Here is a 6,550-nt window from a genome sequence, read left to right as displayed (position 1 = left end):
TTTGCCCCAATTCCATACGACGTTTAGTTGTTTTTCTATCCTGCTCACCAATTAAGAAAAATCGTAGAACTGAAAAACCGACAAATCGCGCGCCAACGTTTTTGCTTTCTGCCCAAGCGCTCATACTTGTTTATCTGCTAGACGCTCGGTCATTATTTCCCTTCTAGCTTCGACAATATTTCGAATTTCCATTTATAACTTTGGGGAAATATTCTATTTTATATTTAGATAATTTTTAAAGAGATTTAAGCAAAAAAAATTTAATTTTTTGAAGCTTTTAAAGCAGGTTAAAAAAGATTTACTAAACGTAATAAACGTAATTTAACATCCAAATGATTCTTTATTCATTTGATAAATGTTATCTCTTAAAATCTTCCTTTATTTCGGAACTCATTAAAAACTTTAATAGGATTACGTCCAAATTCATTTGCAAGTTTTGTCAGATTAGTAAGCAGTTGATTCGAATATTGGTTTTGTGTATGAAAAGACGAAAATTCAATCAGATTCTGTGACACCAGTGAAAATCAAAATTGGTTTGCAATTCTGACGGCTAAGCAATTCTGTCTTGGATTCCACAACACCCCTGAATATTCCGAAGGACTGACGCGACGACAAAGCGTCACAACATTGTGTTGTTGGTAGAATATCCGAAAAGACAAACGAACGAACGCCTATCGTCACCGCTTCCCTTGCCCCTGTAACGGCTTTGCCAACAAACCAGCATAAATATACGTACAAGGTGCTTTCTAAAGTAAACAGGACTTAAAAATAAACAGAACTAATGTTTTTTTCGGCAAAATCAATTTATTTTATTCAATATAGTCTCCTTCTGCTTCAATACTGCTTTGCACGTTCCAAAAGCATGTCGAACAAGTATTTTAGCTCGTTGGCCGGTATGGCCTACAGTATGCCGGTGTAAGCCTTTTGAATGGCCTCTACGTCTGCATAACGCTTTCCTTTCATGACCAAATGCATTTTTCCGAAAAGGAAGGAGTCGCACGGTGCACGGTTAAAATGTGATTATTGGTCAAATAATCGGTCACAAGCGTCGATCGCTGAGATCAATTTTTGGTCTTCAGTCAATTTGTACGGAACAAAACGTACACACACCTTTCGTAAGCCTAAATGTTCGGTGAAAATGCGATAAGTCGATGTTTTGGAGATGTTCAATTCCATTTCTATGAATTTCAATGATGATTTCGGCTGATTTTTGATGAATTCAGGCACAGTTTCGATGAAATTTCCGGTGATCACGGATTTTGATTGGCCCACATGTTGATCGTCATTTATGTCCTCACGACCACTTTGAAAACGTTGAAACCACTCGTGCACTCTGCTACAAGATAAGGCAATCATCGCAATAAACTTGTTGCATCAATTGAATTTAAAGTTGGCTCTTTGTTCGAAGCTTATTTTCGCCCGATAACACAAGCATACTGACACTTAAAACGCAATAACTTCACTTCCAATCAGTGAAATGTCATGAAATGAAAATCTGAACAATCGATAAAGGTAGCAGATTCTAACAAACCAGTCGACAGCCGTGGAAAAATATTTTAGATTTGTAAAATATTTTAAATCGAAAAGAGCTATGCTGCCAATTTTGTGCTTTGCGGGTTTGCGACGTTAACACTTTTCCCTTCTCATTTCTGATTTTTAGCTTATGCGATCGTCGTGAAAAGACGCACGTAGGCAGTGGTATGCTCGAGGAGATTTGACGGTGGCTGCTTTTATGAACGAAGCCAGTTTGCTTGTTGAAAGTGCGTTTGCGTTTATGAATGCAATTGTTTTTGTTGAAAAATTTATAGCCCTGACAGACGACAGCACTAATTTACATTAGCGGGCTTAATTTACATTTACTTGCGCATTTGACCCATGTTAAGGCAAATTTGTAATGCACAAGAATTTCGTGCATTTAGCTGAATTTACCTTTGCGTTTACAGCATCAGAGGTAAGCAGTTTTATATTGCTAATTAAATTATGTGGAAGTATATTAACAAAAACAAATTTCAATATTTTTAGATGGCAGAAAATAAACAAAGCACAGTTTGCTATCCGTTTTTCCAATATTCTTAACTTTTTTGCACACTTTTTTCGCATTACAATCAATCATTCCTTCTAATTTCACTTTATTATCTTTTAAGGTAGTTAAAAATAAACGAATTTTTTTGTTACATTTAGTTTTATTTTCCAAAAATACCAAAATTTCAATTAATAATTTTTCTTATTCATTTTTATTTCTCTTTTTTTTTTAATAAATAAACAAATTACACAATCAGCTGTCTAAATGCACAAGTCTGCTGTCTGTCACCATAAAATTTCAATGCAACGCTAACTTAATGCGCATTAATTTTGCTCGTCTGTCAGGGCTATAACTACATTTGAGCTTCGGCCATTTCACTGCCATATTGACTTGTGACGCTGCTGAGGCTATTTGAGACGATAGTTGTAGTTTTTCTGGGTGATATATTTACATATGTACGCATATACATATGTATACATTATTTAATGTTCAATGTCATACACACAAACGTATAGATCGGTGCTCTCAAATGTTATTACCGATAAATGATGATATTGAATTTGAATTGTACTATACTAACATATGTACATACATACATTGATGAAAGGTGTGATTTACATACATATATGTATATTATTATTATTCTAATATATTAAGTTTTTTACGATATTATGATAGTATGTCATATATGTATATAGCATATCTTTATATACAAAAAGTACGTTGTTTGTCCGCGATGGTCTCCTAAACTGCTGAACCGACGAACCAACTTAGATTATAGGATAGTAAAAACAATTCATAAATAAAGAATATAGTGAAAGCTCTATTAAATGGACGCCCTATTAAGTGGAAATCTCTTTAACAAAGCACATTGTTGATGTTTATTAAGTACAATCTATTAAGCGGACAACTCTGGCCAACTGGATAGAAAGGCTGGTTTCCAATTAAAACTTAAGTACAATCCCTTGGATTCGTATATCGACAAAATCGTTTCACTGTACTGAAAAGTTTATTATATGAATAATAGTATAAAATGTATACCACAGCAACGCGTGGACGGAACCCTGGTATAGATATGTTTATGTCATATAAGAAAGTATATTATATTATCAAACATAAGAAATATTAAAAAAAAATAGCTCTTATTCGCACATTAACTACAAATATTGTTTTGAAAATAGCATAATTTAATTAGAATGCTATCAGTTTTGCATGTATTCATAAAAATACGCAAAATGACACTCATATCAATTAATATGATTGCAAGTATACGTTTAAAATTATAATCAAAAGGCCAACATATTTGCATTTCCAATAATATAATCCCAATTTATTAGCTTTTGACAGTTCACATGCTTGTCCGTAATTGGACCTTTACTATAATTTACGTTTCTGCATATATATGTACATACACATAGAATAATTAAAAATTAAAGGTGACATTGATACATTCATTTTGATTTCCCTCAGGGGTTTTGGTAGTTATCTTTGAAAAAAAAGTGTGCGGGGACTTTCGTTTGTTCCTATTATTGTCAATTTCTTCATATTTTGCTGTTCGAATTAGTAAAGCTTGGATTGCTGTGTTGTTTTTGATGGCATTCACCTAACGGTTGTTATATATATAAGAAGTATTAGAATGACGAGAAAAGTTGATAATTGGTTGACTCTCCGTCTGTCCGCCCGTCCGTCCGTGCAAGCTGCAACTTGAGTTATAATTGAAATATCTTGAGGAAACTTGGTATGTTCCTTAGTACCAAAGAAATTAAGAGTTCGTTGATGGGCGTAATCAGACCACTGCCACGAAAACAGACACATTAACCGAAAGCCTGTAAAGTGCCATAACTAAGCATTAAATTAAGATATAAAACTGTAATTTGGCACTGAAAATCGCAGTAGCAAGGGGCAAAAGTGGGTTCCGTCCCCTACCTAGTTGACCATACATATCTCCTAAACCGATCCTATCGATAGTGCGAAAATGAAATCAGAAGATGACCCTGCTCACTTCCCATATAACTAACTAAATATGCCAGAGACATCAAATTTTATAGGGCCCGGTGTAAAAGTTGGATGACGGGTGTGGCACAGCCGGATAAAGGACGAAATGTTGTAGTTCCCTTCGCCTCTAAATTTTCTGATTTTGGACGCTTCCTTGAGTGCGTCTGATGCCGATATCAAATTTTGTGGTGGCAATTGTTGCTCGTTGTTTCCAATTGTACTTAGTTTTATTTATTGTCGTATTTTTATACTCTTGCACCCAGTTGCTACAGAGTATTATAGCTTTGTTCCCCTAACCGTTGTACGTATCACCTAAAACTAAGCGAGATAGATATACAATATATATATATATAAATGGTCTGGATGACGAAAAAATTTGAAATCAGGTTGTCTGTCTGTCGGTCCGTCCGTCAGTCCGTGCAAGCTGTAACTTGAGTAAAAATTGGGATATCGCGATGACACTTAGTACGTGGGTTCCTTAGTAGAAAAAAAAAGTTTGAGTTCGCAGACGGGGTAATCGGACCACTGCCACGCCCACAAACGGAAAACATATGAAGTGGCATAACTAAGCACTTAATTGAGATATAAAACTGTAATTTGGAACAGGCGATTGCGGTAGGAAGAGGCACCTGTGGACAAAATTTTTTGAAAAAGTGTGCCTGCCCCGTCCCCTAATATGTTTAATGTACATATCTGAAGCTACAATAACTAAGTTCGCTCGGCACGAATACTGCAAGAATTCCTCTCTACAGTGTGAAAATGGACGAAATCAATCAACACTTTTTAGGGCTCGGGATAAAAATTTGATGATGGGCGTGGCCATATTTCACCGCCCACTTTTTGGTGAAATCCCATATCTTGGGACCCGACTGACCGACTTTGACAAAATTTGGTATGTGTAATTTTTTTCATATTTATAAATCACGTTGTGCAAATGAACGAAATTGTACCATAACCAGGCTAACTTCCGATATAGCACAATTTTAAATTTAATTTGATTCGTTTAGTTTCCAGCACACAAATCAAGAAGCAATTAATATAATGGGATTAAACTTTGACCGAATAATGCATTTAGTGACCTTACGACAAAAAATTGTTCAAGTCCAACCAAACCTGTTCTAGACTTACGTAACGAATATGTGGGCACTAGTATCTATAGTTGACTTTTGTCCGAAAATATTAATCAATGTGTGAGATATGCGATAGAAATTTAGACAGAATTCTTTCCCTGCAGAGGTATCCAAAATGGTTGGAACCGGGTCAATACTTTCCGTAGCCCCCATATACCTAATATAAAGATTATCGAACTTCCTGGTGATTTTATGCTGGATATATTGGCCAGTATTTGAAAAATGAAGAATGAATTTTACTCAGAACAGCATATTGTGACTAAAATGCATACAATTGGGCGAAAACTTGACCTAGCCCCCATATAACCATTGCCAGGATTTTCGAACATCCGGGTGATTTTGTATAAATCTTATGCCGAATACATATGTATGTAGGTCAGTGTAGAAGGTATTTATATTGTATTTAAAATTGCTATGATTCCGATCCTCTGGTTGACGTTTTACATCGTAAGGTATTTTCTTAGCTTCAATTCCTGCAAGTTGCAAGAGTATAAAATGTTCGGTTGCACCTGAACTTAGCCCTTTCTTACTGGTTTTCGCAACGGTTTGCGACGATAATTTTTTTATATTTATTTTTTTTAATTTTCTTTTGCTTGTATTTATTTCACTTACTTATTTTTATTTTAAACATTGTTTTTATTTTATTTTCACTTTCACTTTCAATTTTTCCCTTTACTAAGTACATTTAAACGGAGAAGTTTGAAACGAACTCGCGACAATAAGTTAAGTTAAGCCGTTGAGTTCTTTTGCTTTGTCTACGGACAAAGTTTCGTCGACTACGCCAGTTGTATTTTAGGTATTTTTATTTATATTGAACTTGGGTTACTATGTGAGGAAAGATAATTATAATCTTTGTTAAACTTCAGTTTAACGTTTTGAAATAAAGTTCGACTTATCTTTTGACCGCTAAAATGATTATGATCTTTTTTTTCAAAATTTTACTTAAGCTAAGGCTTACTTTCTATTACATACTTATTTGCATTACTAACTTTTTCTCCTTCTTATCTTCACTTTTAGTTTCGACATTCCTGCAATGATATAATTGAGCGTTTACGTTTCGATATTTATTAAGTCGCTAGTTGTTTTTTTCTTTAACCGTCATAATATTTCTTATTTGTGGTCACACCGCTGTTGCGATAACAAAAAGTAAAACATTTTTATTTACATATTGTTTATGCTAGCCAATTGACTTTTAATTATTTTGGGTAGGTCGGTAACGTTGACATCGGCGGCGAGATCAGAGAACTTAAAACATAGAGAAGGTGCAAATTGAATTCTGTATGATGTTCGATTGGACGGCTAACAGAGCTTATAAGATTTTGGAACGGAATTCACCATTCTCGCTGCTATTTAGCAGAATTGAGCACGTTCTCTGGCAGAAATATATGTAAAACGACTGAAT

Source organism: Bactrocera tryoni, unplaced genomic scaffold (genome assembly GCF_016617805.1).
Source record: "Bactrocera tryoni isolate S06 unplaced genomic scaffold, CSIRO_BtryS06_freeze2 scaffold_25, whole genome shotgun sequence".
Classification (NCBI taxonomy): Eukaryota; Metazoa; Arthropoda; class Insecta; order Diptera; family Tephritidae; genus Bactrocera; species Bactrocera tryoni.
The sequence above is the reverse complement of the archived record's forward strand: the minus strand, read 5'-3'. Positions refer to the sequence as shown.